The 20,100-nt window shown below is 45.6% G+C and overlaps 1 protein-coding gene across 2 annotated transcripts in view; it reads left to right on the top strand.

Moving 5' to 3' along the window:
- The window catches only part of SFMBT2 (Scm like with four mbt domains 2), a 166,391-nt gene that overhangs the window by 42,218 nt on the left and 104,073 nt on the right, over nt 1–20,100 (top strand). The window contains exon 1 of one of the 2 annotated variants that reach the window (XM_059725756.1): nt 15,381–15,991. The exons of the other annotated variant lie outside the window; for it this stretch is intronic. The gene's annotated coding sequence lies outside the window, so the exon portion shown is untranslated. Of the gene's footprint in view, nt 1–15,380; nt 15,992–20,100 lie in introns of those variants that run through there. 2 annotated transcript variants of the gene reach the window in all.

The raw sequence follows: 20,100 nt of genomic DNA, 5'->3' as shown, positions 1-20,100 counted from the left end.
TGTGTAGACAAGGTTGTGTAGTACTTGAGAAAAAGGCCCAGGGCCGTATAGTACTTGAGAAAAAGGCCCAATGTGATACCTGACAAGGCTCAAGTCTGGAGTCTGGAGGGAGATAAGGGAAAAAAAACCCCATTTTCTTGGTGTACGGCACATTATAAATATATCATGGGTGAAACCAGTAGTGTGCAACTTTATGAAAGATTTAATGAATAAATATTTCATGCCCACATGGTGCTTCTCCAGTAGTGCCTGCTTTAGGTAAAAAGCAATAAACAAAGAGCCTCCTTCAGGGTTTGTTTAAGCTTTTAAATTAAACTAATTTAATCAACTCTTTCAGTCAAGCTTGTTATTAGTTCGTCTCTGTACACAGCACTGTACCCAGAGCTGTTGTTCTCTCCTGATATTTTACTTTTTGTTCGGAAGGGGCTTGAAGATCTCGGTAAAATTATTCATTTAAACCTGGTTGTGCGATTTGAGGCGCTGGTCTCGGGGCAGATAATAGGAGCCGTGTTCTCCGTGGCCCTAGAGCTCACGGATCCAGGCTTGAGTTATGGCGCTCAGTTGCCGCTGCACGTGGCTGGGCGTAATTCTGGGATGGGGCTCTGTGGTCCATGCTATGTCCAATCCAGGTGATCTCAACAGTCTCTTCTGTGCATTTATACCAGCACCGTGTTGTCTTGCATTTTCACCATTTTGGTTGCGAAGAATTTGATGCCTACTTTGCACCGGTTTAACAGACAATACAAGCTTCAGTTACCGAAGGATGTTGCTCAGCACATGATTTCAAGCATAAGCTGCTTCCTTAGTTCACTGGTGGGAACTGGGCACGGCCGTAGCTGCTGCCTTCGTTCACTGGTGGGAACTGGGCGCGGCCGTAGCTGCTTCCTTAGTTCACTGGTGGGAACTGGACGTGGCTGTAGCTGCTGCCTTCATTCACTGGCCAACAATATCTGGAGGATCAGTCAAGTCGGAGGTTCCCCAACTAGAAATGGGGGTGTAACAGGAGAGCCCGATCAGCCAAACCCTGTCGGAGAGCAAATTGAGTGGCTTGAAGCACAGCGTGTAGGTGGAAACAGGAACTCCAGTGGGAGTGGGGGAGGCTAGGAAAGGGGATGAAACCCCAATGGGTTTGGGAGGTGGTTATCATCTGAAGTGAAAGCCCCTTCCCCATTTTTAAAAAGGGCTTCAGGGGTTATCTGGGCAACTGAAGCCTAGTGAATCATACTTCGAATCCCGGTCTAATTACTGCTGCAGGCAACTGGAGGATCTGGTAGAGGATGGATCACTCAACACCTGCCCTGCTGCTCATACATTTCCTTTAAAGCACCTGCTATTTGCCAGTGTTGTGGACAAGCTCCCGGCTCAAATGAACCCTGTGGTGTGACGTAGGATGACAGTTCAGAGGGTCTTGCAGCCCCCTGGTTGAGAGTCACTTTATTAGACCTATAGTGTACACTGTCTGCATGCTAATTCCTAACACGTGACGGACCATGGATGCATTTCTGTCTGTCTACAAAGAAAAGCCCTGTATTATTTTGTTTCTCTGCATATTCTGCCTAGACAGGATGCCAGTCTCTTTCAGCAATTCTGAACGTGTTACCCAAGCTGGGATAGCCACGCTTATTGTGGCAATGTCAATAAATTATTGTGAGGCACGCTAGGATGTGAATTTATAGTGCATTAGCTGCTCTGCAGTAACCACCCGTGTGCATGCTCTTACCCCACACTAAATGCGACCTTGTTTCCCTTTCACTATGGGTAGGAGCAGCTGGTTACCAGGGAACAGCTGAATTCATACCCTCGTGGTACTTTCTTCAAGTAACTATAACCCAACTAAGAACTGCAAGAAGTACATATCCTGTGGAAATCCTCTAGTCCAGTGGTTTTCAACCTTTTTCGACTTAAGACACTCCTTGTGGGACTCAAGGCACTCTCCATAACTTGTGAATTGTGTGGCACCAAATTTTAAAAAGTAATGCATACATGGCAGTGCTTTCCTCCTTGCAGAGCAGCAGTGGGGCTGGGGGATGACCAGGTAGGGATAAGCCTGAATCTTGAGTTTATCTGCTTGTCACCTTGTGGCATCCTTGAAAGGACCTGACATCACCCCAGGGTGCCGGTTGAGAATCGCTGCGCTAGTCCTATTAGGTAAATAATACTGCTCACCGGAAAATCCCAGATAAAATTCTCTTTTCAGGGCACTCTTTTGGGTAATGGGATTTAAAATGAGCTCTTGAGACGCTGAAGTTTTGCCTTGTGCTCTCTCTTTCTCTCTCTCATATATATATATATATATATATGCACACACACCTTATTTTGTTTGCAAGGTGCATATCTACCCTGCCTTCTGTCTTACAATGCTGGTCACGGTATGAGGTACGATGCTCCTTCGGTTAAAGTGTGACTAAGCAGCTCCTTCTAGGACTGCCATTTAGAGCAAATTGTACCATGGAAACAAATATATTTTAGAAGAAGATGACTACAGAGTACAAGACAGATGTGGCGTGTGAACAGTCAAGGAAGATTGCATCCTAGGAAAAGGCCAGTGATAATATTAACCTTTACTAATGCTACAAAAATGCTTTGTGATTCTTAAGGCCAAATACTGTTCCACCCGATCTGCCATGTAAGTGGACTTAGGGCCTTGCGACACCTCGGGCTGTGAGCTGCAGAAATGTCGATCCGTGTTAGTGCTAGTTTGGAGCTGTCGCATTCTTAACCTAGACAACTTTTTGACCATCTCCTATGTGCACAGCTGTGTCTTTCCACTAGAGGCCGGGTGAGCAAGGGCCAGACTGGGAGCTGTAGCTGTGAGTTGCTATTAAAGGGCTGGTGAGCCAGGACAGGCTTTTAGCCCTTCTCTATGGGTGGGGTTGTGGGAGATCCTGGGATACTGGAGGACCTCAGCTTGGGCAACACATCTGTTGGAAGTGGCCACATCTTAATGGAACAAGAGCTGGGTAGGTGGATCAGAGATAACTCTGCCTTGGAGTGGTGTAACTTGGAGCTGCATAACAGTGCTTAAAGCCACTCATTTTGTGGATTGTGCAGACAGTCCAGGTGTTAACAGCTCCAGGAGCCACCCAAAATTCCTGTGTAACATAGGTACCTATGTATGATCCTATTCTGTCCTTCCTGAGTCCCTCAAAATGATGAATAGGAAAGATGGGTAGGTCTTCTTTTTCTCTGTTTTTTGTGACTTAGTTTTAGGGCCAGATGACACATTAATGGCTTTTCATGGACTAAAGCTGAATGGAGAAGGATCTTCCTAAGTGCCTCAGTCCCCCCAGGTGCCTAATTGGTGATATAGAACCTGACCTTTAGTGTTTGAAATTTTGGGCTCAACTTGGCGCACCTTCAAGTGGTTTTTCTGGAAACGCTGAGTCCTAGGTGACTGGAAGCCAGACGTGTCTAAGACCTCTCAAGCTGGATATCCAAAATCTTGGGCAGAAGCCTTTAAAAAGCCACTTGAAAAAAAATTCCAGGGCTAAGCTCTCTCAAGTCATTGAAAACTGATAAGAGTATTAAAAATCAGGCCATCTCTTTAGGTGCTGAGAAGAAGCCTGACTTTAGGGAGCCCTTCTGAAAACCATGGACTTGGGTATGTATTTTTCACCCTTGGTTGTTCTCCACATATTGGGTGCAAAACCACACGTGAAAAGTTAAAGCATGGGTTTACATGCATAAAAAGGGAAGAAATGCGACCTAGTTTGCATGTGCAATAGTCTTCGATGACTTAGCTTCCTTGTTCAAAAAAAGCACAGCAGACAGCATTTTTCATTCCAGACTCTGGACATAACGTATGAAACATTATAAAAACAGAGCCCATTAGGAATTGTCCTATTACTGATATTCTTGCACAGAATATACTTAAGTTCTGCTGCTATGTGCTGCACTAGAAGATTAAGTGTGATAAGTAGAAAATAATGCTGCTAGAAGCATCATAACTGATACAAATAGCTTTTCTCCTCTGTGGCTAACTCACCCATACTGTTCAATAGATAGTTTTGAAAACGTTCTGAGCAAAATTGCAGATTGCAATTTGTGTGGGGAAAGTGACAGGTGATGATAGTGGGAGCTTTAGAGTGCACAAATTGTCTCATCCTTAAGCATAGGCTTATGTAGTTAATGCAATGATACAATGATAATAACAAGGGGAGGAAACACCGATAGATCCTTAAGGCTAAGTACAGACATTCAAAAAGCCCGAGCCTGAATTGATTCAATCGTTGCAGGTTAATCTAACCTGCGTAGACTGAACCAGGAAGCAAGTGAATAGACATTCACTTTTGATTCTGGAAATGCAGCCAATTGCCTGCAGTGGCTCAGTCTAGACGCCAGAGGGCTAGAGCGAGCCTTCCCTTTGGCAGTGGGAAGGGAAGCTGAGTTGGGGTTGGAGGGGTGGGGGGTGGCGAAGGCCAGGCAGGCTGCTGAGTATGATTGGAGAGGGGTTTAAACCCCCCCACCCTGGGCTGCAAGGACCCTAGCTGGGGTGTGCCTGGAGGGGGCAGGGGGAAGCAGCCCTTGCCAGGTTTGTCCCTGAGTGATGGGAGGCATGCCCAGACACTGTCAGGGACAGCAGCCTCAGGCGAAGGCAGGGAGGGGATTAAATCCCCCTGCCTCCCCTCTCCCACCGGCACAGGGAAACCAGATGGGGTCTGCCTGGCTCTCTGCACCCCCTTCACCTAAGACTGTTGCCCAGGCCAGCTCCGGCTGCACCCCCTGCCACGCAAGTAGCCAGTGGTGGGGGGAAGAGGGTGGTGTTGAGCCGGGCAGACCCTGGTTGGGGTCCCATGCTGGTGGGAGAGGGGAGGCGGGGGGTTTTTATCCTCCTCCCTTCCTTCCACCTGAGCCTGCTGTCCCACACCCCTGCCCCTCCACTCCAGTGGGGAAAAGTCTGGCAGGGGCTGCTCCATCCCTGCTAGGCAGACAACCAGGTTTCCCACCCCTACCCTCTTGTCTGCCAGTCCGCACTGCTCCGGCCAGAGGGCAGAAGGGCAGGGACAACCCTGCTCTGCTTGAGCAGACAGCACAACCCAGCCCAGGGCTGCAAAGCATGGTGGGGATGCTGGGGGACTGTGATTTAACTTGAACCAGGAAGGGGGGCTCGGACAGAAGTTCCCTAAACCGGGTTGACCTAAATCAGTTAAGTCTGATACTACATTCAGCCAGGTTTATCTTAAACCAATTTCAGCCATTTTGAAGCTGGTTCACATGCACTGAACTTTTGTTCTGTTACAGGTTTAAGCCAGTTTCGGATCACTTAAACCGGTTTACGTGTAACTTCTGTCCCTAGCCTAATGGTCTCTCCATTGTAGTAATTTGCGAAGCCATAAAGACTTTGGGCCAGGCCTTCAGCTGGTGTAAATTGGCACACAGCTGGTGTAACATTGGACTTTGCATTGATTTACACCATCTGAGGATGTGGCCCTTGGAACGTGGAGTGGTGGTGCCATGGGGGTCTCATTTGAGTCCATATAAGCTCTTCTTCAGTGGGCCTTGTCGATTAAACTGTGCGGTGTTTGGAGCAGGCCTCCTACAGATAGGAAAGCCTTTTTAGACTCAAGGCACCCCTTAGAAAATGCCAGCTCTTAGTTTTCACTCATTTTTTGGCTATGGAAAAATAATACAGGAGTTTTTCTGTCGCAAAGAACTAAGAAGACCACAACAGGTTAGATTTTTTTCTTTATAATTTTTACACTGTGGTTTCTTTGAAGTAGCTCGACGTATCCTATGACCATGTTTGCACACCTAACATTGTGTGGCATTGCATGGCACCCCTGAAAGGATCTCCAGGCACCCCGGGGTGCCACTGCCCCCCTGGCTGAGAATGGCTCCATTCGAGCATCGTGGGACGTCCATAGGCAGAGCACAAGGGTGTTCGCACTTGTATTTTCAGCAGTGAGTGACTAGATCCCTTAGCAGAGGAATTTCTGAGGGTCTGCACATCGAAGAGGTTGTCCAGCAGCTGCTTCGGTCGGTCGCTTAGAGCAAGCGTGTGTGTTAGCAAGATCCCGGGGCAGCTGCGGCTCGCACTCTGTTTTCTTTCATCACAATCGTGAGCTCACAGCCCGCACATTGTCGGTGCGCTTCCTGAAATGCACCATATGCCCCGGGAGGCCGTCGAGGTGGTTCTTACACAGCGCCGAGAATTTAAGTGACATTTTTATAAAGCATTACTTGATGACCGTTAAAAAGCAATTTCTCTGACGCAGCGCTCAGCTTCTGGGTCAAGTGTCCTCTGTCTCACGGCATTAGGAAACTTCTAAATCGAGCCGTATTAATTTCTCTTCTCTTACAACCGCAAATCCACCGCCTTATTCTTGCTTTGCATCCCCAAAATGGCCCACTCTTTTTTTTTTTCTTTCCGCCTCCCCCCAACCCACAACTCTTTCCACTGCTTCAGTTGCAAAAAAAAAAAAAGAAATCAACCGTGCTTGTGAAAAACACAAATATTGAATCGCGTCACGTGTGTTTTGCAGCCTTGCCTTTGTCTGTGTTGAGGGGCAGTGAGGAGGGACACCCAGCAAAGTACAGCTATGCGGGAAATTATTAAGTAATACATGGCTAAGTTCAACATTTCTGTTCGGTGCGTATAACTTCATTAGATCCTGTTGTTTGTACTGCAGTAACACCTCTACGTCTCGGCCAAGGTCAGGGCCCCATTGTGCTAGAGCCCTTAGTAAGAGATAATTCATACACCAAGAGCTTGCAGTCTAAATAGACAAGAGGAAGGAAGCAATGTTATCAGCAGAGATTAAGCCACTTGTCTAAGGTCACAGAGGAGTCTATGGCAGAAGTGGGAATGAAACCCGGCTCCGTGGAGGTCTGCGTAATGCCTTAGCCATAAGGTCAGGCTTCCTGTCTAAATCCAGGGGTGAATTTCCCTGCACTCAGCAGTCCTGACCGTAGCAGCTGGCTACATCCGGGGGGGGTTTCTAGTGTCTTTCCGACTAGTACATCTAGGAAATGTATTCTAAAAAAAAATAACAAACCCTGGATACCAAAGACAATGTCAAGACCGTCAGAAAACAGCTTTGTGAGCTATAGCTCTGCACTGAGATCTAGGGCTTTGCAGCCTGGGACTAGGAAAAAGCTGTCAGGGCATCAGCGCATCATGATCTCTAGTCGTCTTTTTTCTTTTTGTCTCCAGCCACGGCAGAGAAACATGTGCTACAAAATTAGAGGAGTGCTTCGGGAAAAAACTGGAGGAATCTCAAACTGTCTGTACCAGGCAGTGTTTTAACTGGAAACACTACGTTGGCTAAGGTTGCAGGTTGCCCTATGGGGCAACCAAATGCAGATCCTTTGGCTTGGCTTGGCAAAGCTTGCCCTTTTCTTCTCACGCTGGCAAGGGTGAGGAGTGAAGCGAACACAAGACACTTGGGTCCTGGGAGGTGAATAAAATACCTGTGGTGTTTCCCATCTATGTGACTGATAGGTGGGAAGGGGTCCCCTTCTGTTATAGTTATTCAAAAAAATAAAAAGGTAAAATGAGGGCTTACTAGGGAACAAGGACTGTGCGATTGCCCCGTCTTCTGGAAAGTAGCTCACTTTTCCTTCTGTTTTTGCAACCCCCTCTTACCCGCTGCGGGCAGGGATGATTTTGGGGGTAATATGCCGTACAACTTCTAATAGTATTCTTGCCGCTGAACCGAGCGTACGACCCGGACTTCTGCTTGCTGGTCCCCTATCCTGATGGTTGGACTCCAGTCTTTTCTTAATGTTTTAAAACGTCCCCTTTGCTTCTCTTTTCTCTGATCTTCTGAGAATACCAGTGTACTTCCTTACTGTTGCAATGGCAGGGCATTGGAACTGCTTTTACTTATGGCTTTTTGTAGGGCGGTGTCGGTGCTTCAGGTGCTCTGCCGCGTAGTTGTGGCAGAAGGGTTGAAGCGGCTATTTTGGGGATGCCTTGGATAAGTGATTGCCTGCAAACACAGGAAACTGGACTGTGGAAGCCTCTTCTAGTCCCATGTCCCTTCTTTAGAAAGATGTCTTGTGATGCTCGGAGACCCTGTGACTGTGGTTTGATGTCACGTGATTGCGTGGTGCTTGGCTTGGTGCGTAGCTTCACTGTTGGTTAGCCGTTTCTTTTCTCCGTCCTTTCCGGTATGTTTGCTTCATTTTCCCGTTGCGTCTTTTTATAGCCTAGACCAGTGGTTCTCAACTGGGATCCTGCAGCATGGCCACCGCTGTCACTGCCATGGCCGTGTAAAAGTGCCCCATGTGCCCTGGGCACAGCAAGGCTGGGAAGGTCTCCGGTGCGTGTGCACTTGCCCTGCGTTAGGGTTATCTGATGAGCATAAAGCGGGCAGGAGAGCTGGCTTGTGTTGCAGCCTTGCTCATGTTCCCATGCTTGCCTCTTGTTTTTGGGAGACGCTGTGTTCGGTTGCACCCCAATTGAGAACCACCTAGGTAAACCGAAGCCGCACGACAGCCGTTCTCAATCGGGGTGCCACCAAATTCAGAAAAGTTGAGGAACCTAAACAAGTTGAGAAGAATAAGCATGCCCTTTGTAAAATGTGGACCGAGCTGGCCCTTCACAGATCAGATCTAATCCCTTTGCAGGCTGGATTCGACCTGTAGACCATAGATTGCTAATCCCTGGCCTATGAGCATTGTGCACATAACAGGATCTGGGCTGGCACCTTTGAAACATTACTGCAAAAATAATAGTTATAACCAGAAAATTACATTCCATAGGGATGTACGTTTTGGATGTGAATTCCTATCTGAATCCCCCCTAAGCATGGAGCTGGGATTTATAGTTTAAGCCTGCTTCTGGCTCAAAGGGAGGAAAACACATGTTTGGCGAGCATAAAGCGGTGCCCTGTTGGAGTGTTTCTTGTGATGATGATTATGAATGTACACCTCTTGCGGAGGATGGAAAGCATCTCCTGGGGCCTGGCTGCACCATTAGTTTTGGGGAGGATGCGTGATGAATGTCCAGAAAGTCCTCCAGGTTCTGATTTGCAGCACTTACGTCACACTTCCAAGAGGCTCTAAAGTGATTAAGTAGGATTTGATCATTAGGAGCCAGGCGATATAATTCAGATTAATTGCAGAATGTGTTGCAAAGCAAAGAAAGAATACGAGATGGGGCTTTCTGCATATATTTCTGGTTTTACAGGATGTCAAGAGAAAAAAGTAATGAGGAAACTTGGTTGATTAGATCTTTTCTTGATTTGGAAAAAGATTGGGTTTACGTCACAGGACTGGAGGTGAAGGGTTGATATGCAACTGGGAGCCACTTGATGCCAGGGGTGTGGACCAAACCTTAGTTTTCTGTGCCCTGACCAGTGCTTAAACCATGGAGGGTGCAGGCTTTACTTCTGGCTGGGGTTTGAAAGGAAGTAATAGCCCCTGCTGAGTTTTCGGAGCTATCATCAGGAGTATTCACGACTGTGAATCCTAAGTAGATGGTGGCATCTCCAACTAGTAAGCCCCTACAGGCCTGAAAAGCAGCAGGTTTTAAAACCTCCCCTTGTTCTTATGTGGCCCTCCACCCATGCTGTTTTTTTGTTGGCCCCATGCTGAACATCACGTGGCATCTCGGCCTGGGTATCTAAAAGCAAAGACACCCTAAACATCTGCGTTAGGCTGAAGTGCCGTGCCCTGTTTCACATAAGTCATCAGCAGATCTAGGAACAGACCCTGTGTATTAGTCTGTCTCAGGTTGCGACACTTGACCCACTCACCGGTGCTTTCTTCCCTTTTTTGCAGCGGGGTTTTGCACAGGCTCGGAGGTGTTTCCATGTGAGGAAGGTTTTATTTCGATCTCTGTTCTGATTTTCTTAGTTATCCTTCCTCATTCTTTTAAATGATGTGCGGTTACCTAAAGCATGTCCGATGCTGCTTCTCTCTAATCATTCTCACATCCTTTTGGGTAGGAATTGAAATACAAAGGTCAATAATAGACGCCGATTCTTAATGTCGCAAGTGTGTGTGGTTAGACGTGGCTCTTTATTGTAGACACTGACATCGCCCCGGGGGGGTGGAAACTAAACCAATAAACAGTGCAGCAAAATGGTTTGTTCTTTGCATAAGGACATGGTGTTGCTGTAAAGTTGTTAGATTTTACAGACCTGTCTCCAAAGGATTGCTTGCAGAATGTGGATGCGGGACTTAGAAGTGAGAAAAGGCACTTAGTGTAAGAGATAATTGGATCGAGTTTGCAGGCGTGAGGCCAGTGCCTCGGGCGTGATATTTACGCTTTAACAACTTTCCCTCGCACGCCGTTCTGTCGTTTTTAGAGGTGCTTACGGTGCAGAATCAATTTGGGGCTGGCCTAAAAAAAACTCCGGTTGGGAGGGCATAAATGTGTTTCTTTGCTTAACTAGCAAAGAAGAGTCAAAAAGGTGTGGCTTTTGCCTTTGGATCAGGATCCAGCTGCATTCAAATCCAGATATGGGTTAAGTTCTGCTTAGCCATCCCTGCAGGTAGCTCATCATGGCTAACCTCTTTGCACCTTGGCTGGGCCAGTGCTCCTGCAGGGAGCAAACCTGGAGGTTCCCGGCTAGAGGATGTTGCCCCTCCACTCGGGGTCAGACTGATCAGCATGTTTGGGGTCAGGAAGGAGTTTTACCCCATGGTCAGATTGGGATGGGCTGTGGGGGGGGGGTTTGCCTTCCTCTGTAGCATGGAGCATGGCCCTCTATGTGGGATCTCTTGGGCATATATTGAATCAACATTTCATAGAATCAGGATGTTGGCTGCCTCGGTTCCCTTGCTATACCTGGAGCAGGTAGGGTGTTAGCTCGATGTTGAGTCAGGGTTGATGCTAGTCTTTATATGGAGTTGAGACAACGGTTGTGTGCGATGTTTTGGATAGGGACGATCCGATCCTGCCTCAGGCAGGGGGTTGGACTGGATGACCTCTGGAGGTCTCTTCCAGCCCGACTTCTTCTCTACTGACTCTATAATAAGACCTCTCCTACAGCGGTTTCCTGGACAAAATGTGTCTAGAAGATTGGAAGCTATGCAGGCTTTTATTGGAGGTGGGTTGGTCACGTTACCACAAACGACTCGTGTAAATCCATTCTCAAGGCTTCGTTTCTGATAGTCCCTGTAAAAAAGCATGGAGCGCCTGATATCGTGGGCAGCAAAGATCACCAAGAATTGTTCTGATCTGCACATGGCTGTAGGACCACACCCTAGCTATAGGAGCCTTTGTCTTCTCCAGGCTGTAGGATAGCAGTATGTTTAACAGTGGCCCTTGGCTTCAGTCTGTTAAGAAATATGTCATTTGTGGTCCTTTCTTAGGATCCTTTAAGAGTATTTTTAAATTCAAATTAATTTTCCTTTAGGAACAAGGCATTGGCATTTTACCCTTTGATTGTCTGTGCCATGTTGTTGGGTTATAAGATGCTTTCTGGATGTGGTGGTCTAGGGGGATTGGAGTAGAACTTGTGGACCGCTCTGGACACATGGGTGCATCCCAGCGAACACGGGTGTGCGGTTTGCAGCGCCTCAAACCCATTCGAGGCACTGCAAGCTGTATGTGGTTCACGTGCTCCCATTTGCCACACTGCTAATTTGCAGCACGGTGGGTTTTTTTGACTTAGTGTCAGAAAAAGCTACTGGTAAAAAAAAAAAAATGGCGTGGCACACATCAGTAGTGTGCACTGCTGAAAATGGAGCCTGGCTGGCCAAGGACTCCTGCTGCCTGGGAGGCTCCCAGAGCCCCTGGTAAGGCTTCCTCTACCCCAACCGGGTCAATTTGCTGCACGCCGGAGCATGAGTGCAAGGGTGTGCACAGGGACAAATAGCAGTGGCACAAATATTTGCAGCTGCTATTGATCCCATGGGAAACATGCTCCCCTGCACGTGCGCTCTCGTCGGGATGTACCCGTGGTTGCCAGTGAATGCAGGAGACTGGACTCGGTTACCATTGCAGGCCTCTTCCAGCTTTCTGTTCCAGTCTGCCTCTGAGCTTAGCAGCTTATAAAGTGCTTAAAGAAACATATAAAAATAGAGCTGGAGGGGACCTCAGGAAGTCTTCTAGTCCTGCTTCCTCCTCAAGGAAGGATTATCCTTGTCTAAACCATTCTTGATAGTGTTTGTCTGACTGCTTTTAAAGACTTACAAGGGTAGTTGGAAACATCTGTAGGAAATCTCTTCCATTGCTTCACCATTCTCAAAGTAAGAAACTTTTCCCTAATACCCCACCTACATTTTCCATGTTGCAATTGGAGACCGTTACTCCTTGTCCCCCCCGCAGCCACACAGAATAGCTTGTCACCATACTCTTCATAGCCACCTTTGAGATATTTGAAGACTATTTAATCAAATCCCGTCTCAGTCTTCTCTTGTCCAAATTCAATCGTCTGAATTTTTTCAGCCTTTTTTCATAAGTTTTTTGCTTCCCACAATTTGATTTACTGTTGTTGCTCTCTACTGGATTTTTCCTAATTTGTCCACATCTTCAAGTGTGGTGCCAAGAGCTGGCTGAGGCCTCGCCAGTGGTGAATAATATGACTTCTCTTGACTTGCAAGTGGCATCCTCCAATGCATCCCAGACTGCTGTTGGTTTTTTATACAGTAAGTGCACGCTGCTAGCTCATATTCAGCTCTGACCCCTTGCTTTTTCTCTTCAATACTGAAGTCTACCCAGCTGTTCCCCGACCTATATTTGTGCCTGTGATTTTTGAGATCCAAGAGCGAAACTTTATACATATCCTTACTGATTAATTTTGGATCACTTCTCCAGTTCAAGATCGCTTTGAATCCCATTACTATACTCCAAAGCGTCCCGTCATCTGCAGATTGGCTAAGCGCGCGCTCTATAGCATCCTTCAAATCCTTAATGAAGATATTAAACAGTACCAGACCCAGTAACAGTAGATCTGAAGACTCTGTTTTTCAGATTGAAACTGTAGGATTTTAAATACTTTTAATACCACTGTGTCCAAAAAACCAATAGCATTCTGGTTTCTTCTGCATTTGGTTTAATGCAGGTAGCAGCAGAGCCCCCATCTCCAGGCACAGATAAAGAAATCCACCAGCATTTCTGCTCTTGGACATGTCTCTGAGGACTTCTTTTAATGTCAGTGGAAAGACTTCAGTGGCACTTGGACCAGATCCACAAAGAAAAGTAACTTCATTGGAGTGATGCAAGCTACAGACCTGGCCCCTGGATACCTCTAGCTGCCCAATTTTGTTTTCTGCTTTGTTGAATGAACTTTGAAAACGAAGCTGGATTTAAAAACCTATGCCATCCATCATAAAATTCTGCTCCTAAACAAGCCACGTGTTCAATTACTCTGCTGTAAATCTGGATTAATCCCATTGTGCATGGGGGTATCCCAGAATGACAACCAGCGATTCAGCCCCGAGGCTGGACTTCTGCTGGAAATGCAGCAGCTCAACCTGGAGATAACAATGTAGTTGGGTTTTGCTTTTCTTAAAATACATTTTTACAGTTCATTGGGTCTCTCTTTCTAGCTGTTGATGGTATTTAAACCATTTGATCTGGGTTCTGGCTTCATGCACACCGCTCCTGAGGGTAATTTGCAAGTGGAACAGCCTTCGAGCGGTATACCTGCCTCCATTGAGTCAGACATGGGTGAAACTCTGTGGCCAACGTTGCGCAGAGGGTCAGATTAGATCAATGATGCTTTACGGTTCGGCCCCACGGGCCAGATGAGTGGTGCAGGGGCAGTCCACATGCTGGACCAGGCCCCGAGCACCAAGATCAGGCCATACACTGCCTTGCAAGGATTGGACATGCACTGATCAGCCCTGCACTGCCTCCACTTGGCCCAGCGTGCCAGGATGCGGCCCTGTGCTGCTTCTGCAGGGCACCTGTGTGCCAATAGCTCACATGACCCCATTATTCAGCCCATGAGCCTCCCCATGGGTCTGGAAACTGTAGCAGGGGATGGCCACCGCTCCCTTGCCACCAAATTTGTGGACCCTTGGAGTGCTGTGGGCTGGATGATACAGCAATATGGGCCAGATCTGGCTCATGAGCCAGGGGTTGAGTGCCGCAGGATTAGTTAGTCTCTTAGCCACATCGTCTGTCAGTAGAGTCCTGGCTCCATTGAAGTCCCTGGAAGAAGTTATCATTGCTCCATTTACATCAGTAGATCTACAGAAGTGTGACCCACATCACAATTTGCATTTTAGGGTAGCAAAGTTTTTTGTTTTTTTTTTCTCTTCGTGGTTTTGTGCTGCAGTTTTGTCTAGTGGGCCACCAGCAGACTAATCAGCTTCCATTGACGTCTACCAAGACACAAGAACGGGTAATCGGCAGCACGTTCGTACGCAGAAGATCTTTTGGGTCTCCGAGTGAGTTGTCTAGAGGTTGCTCTTCTAGGTTCGCGGCTGAGTAAGCACTGTAAATATAATGGAACTGTTCCTGTTATTTAATGCTTCCTAATTTTTACTAGAAGGAGGATGATTAAAAGCACGCGTCAGATGAAATTAGCACTGATTCATGAGGACGCACTGACGAGAAGGCGCAGCCAAGGCTGGAAAACCTGAATGCTTGCAGTGCATTCAGCCCCCGTTTTTGGTTGTTTTTTTCAGTCCCTGGAAAGTGTTGAGTATCCTCGACTCGTATCCAGGGACCAGGCAAGTCATTTCCAGCAGGGATGTTTCTCTTTCCTTCCACTTGAAGCAAGTTGGTGAAGTCCTTCTTTCTTCTCCTAGAGTTTGGAATTGGGGAAGGGTCCCATGAGTCCCTCCTGCCCCAGCTGCTGTCGCAAACTTGTTCAGTGTAATATATTTTATTAGAGTTTTGCCCCGCAGAATAATAAATGCCCCCACTTAATGTGACATTGCCGCTTCCATTTGTGGAAAAGGCATTCGTATTTACCCTGGAAGGCAATGGTGAAAGGCTGTTGAAACGAGGAGGCACTTTTGCAACAAAAGTCAGGGAGGAGAGGGAATTGCAGGACCGGGTTACTTCCATAACCATGACCACATGCCCCCTCTCCCCCCATCTCTCTCTCTCTCTGTCCCTCCTTATCTTTTGTATTCTAATTTCTCTCTCCTTATACTCTGCCTCCTGCACGCCCTTTTACAGCATCTGATGAAGTGAGCTACGGCTCACAAAAGTTTGTGATGTGTGTATATATATCTCAACTTTGGTTAGTCTATAAGGTGCAAATCCACCCAAGCTTCTGACTTCCATAAACCAGGGAGATGATGGCAGAGAGCTTCCTCATCTTCTGGCTTTCCTGTTTCTCTCCAGTTCACACACAGATTAGACTAGTAGTACACAGTCGTTTAATGGCCCTGATTTTCAGGTACTTCAGGTGTTGCGCCTCAGTAATTCTCCAGCTGTCCGGTGCCATTTGCTGTTCTTTAACGGGCTCTGGGAACGGACTGTGACAAGAGTAAATAGAGCAGATAAATTTGCTCATGTATTTTATCTGCATAATCTGATTGCACTTTATACATAATGCTGCCTAGATAAAGCAAAGCCGTTTTCCATTACCAAATTCCTTTCCTTTTTATTTATTTTTTATTTGCAAGGACACGGTGCTAGTAGGATATTGACTTTAACCAAAGGGAAGTAATTAATCTCAGTGCTTATGAGGTAGATCATTTATTGCGGCTTGTATTACAGGGATTGTCAGGATAACTGGAGTGGTTGCTTCTTTGTCAATCAAGGCAAGCTGATGAGGTTTAATGGCACATGGATTACAACAGTGCCCTGGATTTATTAGCAAATTTTCTTTTCCAATCCTGGACAATTTAATTTGTAAATAGAAGAATACCAGTGGCTGCTCGGAGAAAGTCTGTTAGCTGGAAAGGTAATATTATAGAAGCAAACAGTTGAGCTTAGCAAGAGCAAACTCCACCGTGATATCTGATGGTGACCTTTGCACAATATATTCTTTGTTAGGTGAAGTGTGACATTCTGTCCAGCCTAATACAGTGGTGTTGTAGGGAATTAATGCTTCTCAGACGTAGCTGGGAGATAGGAGCATTTATGCTGTGAAGACGCTCCAAATCACTAATGGTACTTAAGACAAAAATAGTAAGTTTATTGGGGGCAAGAGGGAGAAGATGCGGGGGAAGAGAATAATGGCTATTGAATAAGAGTGCATGAATTAAAGGGTTTGAAGAAATGAGGTCTTTTGGTGGCAGTGGGCCAGATTTTCATTTACACTCCATTTATAAAGGGTTAATAGAGTCACGTGGCTAAAATAATCCACTGATTGTTGGAGCCCAATGGATAAATAGGCTGCTTGCTGCTACTACTTCCGTGGAAAAATAATGTTTCCTCCATGTCTTGATTTGCTTATAACCATTTATATACATATTACTCATGTCTGTAACATCTATTATGTGTCAACTCTTTTAGAAATTCCTGTTAAGAGAACCTTAATATTAAGTGCAGCCAACTCCAGGTATCTATTCTGAATACATACTGAGTCTTTGACATAGGGCTGTTTAAAGTTTTTGGTTTCCAGGAAATTCCAGCATTTTAATGTTTTCTTCTGATGCATCACGAACTGCAAGGGAATTGTAGAGAAAAAGCTGTTTGTGCGATTGGAAGGTATTTATATACCACAGTGTTGCATGATTCATAAAGATGTTGGTTAAACACACATTTGTGGCGTTTTATTGCAGCACATTATTCTTCTTGGAGTTTTGTGACCATATATAAAATTAAATGAATCAAAAGGAGAAATGCAAATAATGAGTTTTTCTTCTATTAAAAACAAATGTGTTTTTGCATTACCAAAAAGTACACATTTTGACCTTATGAAATGTGTCAACAAATTGAAATGTTGGGATATTTTTTTTTCTTTGTTTCACAAAGGAAGTTTTAAATTTCAGCTTTTTGTTCTGGTTCATCATTTTTTTTAAAACATCAGTATATCTTACTAGTAAGTAGTTCAGTTATCCCTTTTGGTTGTTAGAATCACAGGTGTGCTCATCGTGTTAATCTGTAAAGTTAATGGGAAAAATCAGCACATCTTAATACATAATTCATTTAAGGACCTCAAATAGGTCATAGCATGTTAAATTATTTTTGTCCCCATTTTACAGATTGGGGAGTTGAGGCACAATGAGGTTTAGGGTCTAACTGTTGTCTTGATAGGGATTTGGATCAGGCTAAGGGCCAGATGCACAAAGGTGTGTAGGCACCAGGCTCCTAGTTCTCCGAGCTAGCCGTTGACATAGCTGGGTTTTATATCGGTGGTGTCCTCCCTGCCCTCCATTTGCACTATAAACACTAGACTAGACCACTGCAATTCTTTGGAATAGGTAGGATTCAGGATGCTTTTTCATGAAGTTACATAAAGACCTTGGTTATATGCTTTGCTTTAGGGATTAACCAAATACATGTGACTTTTCCACTGTATACCTTTCAAATGGAGTCATGCATGAGATGAAGCCCTGAAAACCTCATGAGCTTGAGGTTCGGTGAGGAAATCATGTTCTCTGCTTTGTAAATCCTGGGCTGGACATATGAAATATCTGCCCTTAATGCTGGACTCCCCAGCTTCCCCTTTTGTGAGTTTTATGGCCTATTCTAGCAAACCTGAACCCAAATAGCTCCTGCATTGGGGGAGGCAAAAGCACTAAAGGGGACTAATGCTTCTTTGACTGCTGAGACATCTTTTGGTCATTGAAGGCAACAGGGTCTCTAAATTGTCTGCTTCTGGGATTTACTGCCTTTCTGATCTGCAGCCATCGCCTTCAATGGCCTGGAGTTCTCATACAGGCCTTCCTTAGACTCAGGTTTAATGGTGCAACGAGTGATATGTAGATATATTTATAGATACCTTCGATATCTATCGATAGATAGATAGATAGATAGATATATATGTATAGAGATATATTGATGGATATATAGATCGATTGATTGATCTACATAGATATAGATAGATATATAGATCTCTCTCTCTCTTTGTGTGTGTGTGTGTATATGTGTGTGTATATATATGTGTGTGTATATGTGTGTGTGTGTGTATATATATATAGATAGATAGATAGATACTATATCTATATCTATATAGATATAGCTAGATAGATAGAATCTCACTCTTTGTGCCATTTATTTTTATATAGAATATAATATAAATACATTGTATGGTGTCACAGACTCCTTCCAAATGCATATCCCTTCTGACTTCTGCCTGGCTGGCGTTTCATTTGATTGCACTAGAGGCAGGTAGCCTCTGGCTCCTCATTTGCTCCTGCTATAGTTACATTAAAGTAGATTAACACCTAAAATGAAAATATATTTCCCTGTTCCTGCTCCTAGCTCCATCCTCATCAGTACCGGTTGGATGTCTGTGAATGAAGCTTATTCCCTGGGCAGCTCTACATCCCCAGCACTCAGCAGAGTGACCTCTTTATTCAGAGACGTGACTGAATTACGTGTGCACGAAGGAAAGTGGAGTTTACACGGCTCCCAGAATGAATGATTGTTATTCTGGAAAGCTGCATTTCCTTTCAGTAACATGATGCTGCCTGGCCTTTATGGAAACATTTTCCCCATATATTATGGCACTGCAAGTATTTTTCGGAGCCAAGGAGTGAAGCAAAGAAGTACTATAGCTAGGCATAAAGACAATCTAACTGAAGGAATTTATGTTCACCTCCCGTAGAGTACTGTTGACGCTGGCTTTGAATTGTCTTGGTAGTGGTAATGTCAAGGATCTTATGACCCTCAACCATTACCACTGCTGAAAGAGAGAGTTCACCACTTGGACTGCACAGGCCCAGCATTCAGATTTATGAGTCAGAGCTGTAAAAATCCCTAAGCTGGCATAAGCAAAGAAAGAGTTTTTCTTTTTTTCCCCCCTTTACCTTCGTCATTCTGGTGCTTTATGTTTCCCTTCTGTTTTTTGAGTTTTTAAGTTTAAATTTTTCCTCTACCATTAGAAATTTACCCCAGTGAAGGGAAGAGAAAGAAATGCAGAACTCTCCTATTCTTCCACAAGTCTAGGGCAGGGATGGCAGATATAAATCGGTTGGAGGGCTGCAATCCCCACTCTTCAGGGCTAAGTACAGACTGTCAAAAAGCCTGAGGCTGAATTGATTCAATCTTTGCAGGTCAGTCCAAGCTGCATAAATTGAACTGATAAGCAAGTGAACAGACATTCATTTTTGATTCCAGAAATGCAGCCACATGTCTGTAGTGGCCCAGGCCAGAAGCTGGGGGGCCCTAGAGCATGGCTCCCTGCTCGGCTGGAGCAGACAGCCAAGGCTAGCCTGCCCTCCCTGTGACAGGGAGGTTTGCAGGGGAGGTGCAAAGCATCCTGGGATGCTGAGGGACTGTGAGTTAACTTGAATCTGGAGGGGATCTGGGACAGAAGTTCAATAAACCAGTTTAACCTAAATCAGTTAAGTCTGATACTACATCCATCCTGGTTGATCTTAAACCAGTTTGGGCCATTTTGCAAGCAGTTTATGCGCACTGAACTTCTGTTGTATTACGGATTTGAACCGATTTCTGATCCCTTACCCTGTTTTATGTGTAATTTCTGTCTCTAGCCCAGGTGCCCAAGAGCTGCACTCATAATTTTTCACCAAAATTTCTTCTTTCCTCAGTTAGCTGAGTTTATACTTGGCAGCACACCAGTTGTTCACATTTAAGAGCAGGTTTCAGCCCTGCAGTTCAGCTGGCGCACTTCAGCAGTCAATGCTGAAAGTCGGCGTCATCCAAGAGCTGATTGAACTGCTGATGGTTGAGAATCCTGGCTTTTTACTATAACATTCATCACCGAGTTTTGGCCCAGGGAGCTTCTTGAGGCAGGTTGCAATGAAAAACACAGAGCTAATGGTCTGGATTGACACTCTGTGCTTTGCTGTCGTTTCACCACAAATCTTCCTCCCTTCCTTCCTGCTCAGGGAGGAGCCCCATCTGTTGCAACACTCGCTGTCCTTTTTCAGTCCTCATCTAACTTGTCCAAAGTTGTGGCCACCCCGTTGAAAACGTCCTTTCCTGTTGTTGTGCCTTTCATTGGCACTAACATCACAAACTCCTCAGCCACGTTCGTATCTCAGTCAACACCCCGAACGAGCACAGCAAGCTGTGCAGCATTGATCACATCGGGGCTTTCATCAGTTGCTACTGAAAAGGAAACAAATGCCTTTGCCTGATTTTGGAGTTCACTTTGCAAATGA

Source organism: Alligator mississippiensis, chromosome 4 (genome assembly GCF_030867095.1).
Source record: "Alligator mississippiensis isolate rAllMis1 chromosome 4, rAllMis1, whole genome shotgun sequence".
Lineage (NCBI taxonomy): Eukaryota > Metazoa > Chordata > Crocodylia > Alligatoridae > Alligator > Alligator mississippiensis.
This window is presented reverse-complemented; position numbering and strand designations above follow the sequence as displayed.